Below are 1,610 nucleotides of genomic sequence, written 5' to 3'. Positions count from 1 at the left end.
ACACCAGAGAGGAGGCTGGAACCCAATGTAGACACCCGTCACAGAGGGCCGGCTTACGCTCCGCTTTCTGATTTCCAGGATGCTCATCTCCTCTGCGTTCCGAGGGAGGAACGGATCATTTCAATGAGATCACTTAAACGTGACACGAGCGAGGGCTATGTTGCTCCGTTTGCGTCCATGGCAACTCGGCCGCAAGACAAATTAGCCCAGCGGCCTAGCTTAGCATCTTTCTGTGCCACAAAACATACATTTTCTTTTCAATCAATCTTGGAGAGATGGTGTTCTCTGCTGTACTTTCAGAACCCAACTCTCAGTGTATAAACTGTTAACAGCCGCCCTTCCCACTATATTAGAAATGTTAGGGAGCTAACAGCTGCGGCAGTTTATAATGACAATGGCGAAAAGTTTGTAGTGACAGCGGCAGCGCTTGTCTTTGCTGGGGTCCTTCGAGGCTCATCATATTTATATTCGGAGCTGATGAAAAGTATGAAATTTAATGTCAGCCTGACACCTCATGGAAAGTAGAGGTCCTGCATCGGGGAGGACGAAGATTGCGGTCACAGCAGTTTCCGCCAGAACATGTTTGTTTCAATGGGAATGGGTCCCTGCTGCATAGTAACGGGAAGAACTTGCCGAAAATAACAATAAACGAAGAAAAGAGGTGCTTGTGTAGTAAATGATTGTGGTCACTAGGGTATTTGAAAGCGACTAAACACTAACAACCCTGATTAAACTCGACCACTATAGCTGCTACATTATGCAGGCTTTGCTCGAGGTACATACAGTATGACTAGCTCCAATATATTGCATTAAATGTCTTGATTGAAGTAAGCATTAAGGAGCATTCCGTACACCCGGCTGGTATTGATGCAGGAAACGGTTTTAAACAGCCAGCATTCACAAATTTATATTTATTGCAATTTATCCAGCAAAGGAAAAAAAAAAGCGTTAATTTTGGCAAATCACTTTCTTTATTTGTCATTGGGGGAAGACAGTAATGTGTGTTCATCAGGTCATTAAAAATTCCTTTTGAGATGCCCATTTTAAATATTTAAAGCGTCACTGTTGTATTATTTAGCTTGGAAAGCATTTGGTTTCACCATTTTTTTTAAAAATTTGTGCAGCCTTTAAAGTATGGTTTGAGGATGGGAAGGATAATCTTTTCCATTTTATTTGCTCCAAAGCAAATACATTCGACCACAGTGTCCGCATACCAGGGGAGTAAAAACATACATATATTAGAAATTGTACTCAGAAGGGTTGCACGCAGATATTGAGGGACAAATCAGGTTTTTCTGAGTATTGGGGCGACAAGCCCCCATCTCTCCCTCTTGTTACAACTGGTAGCGTAGTGGTTAGCGTGACTACCTTTGGACCCAAAGGTCGCAGGTTCGAGCCTCACCTCCAGCTGTAGTACCCTTGAGCAAGGTACTGAATTGCTCCAGTAAAATTACCCAGCTGTATAAATGGGTAAATAACTGTAACCTTAACATTGTAAGTTGCTTTGGAGAAAAGCGTCAGCTAAATGAATAAATGTAAATGTTATGCCATAAACTATCAAAAATGTTGTCTTCTGATATAACACAGGATAATTTGTTTACGATGTCTTT

Source organism: Scleropages formosus, chromosome 12 (assembly GCF_900964775.1).
Source record: "Scleropages formosus chromosome 12, fSclFor1.1, whole genome shotgun sequence".
Classification (NCBI taxonomy): Eukaryota; Metazoa; Chordata; class Actinopteri; order Osteoglossiformes; family Osteoglossidae; genus Scleropages; species Scleropages formosus.
Note: the sequence above shows the minus strand (reverse complement) of the source record.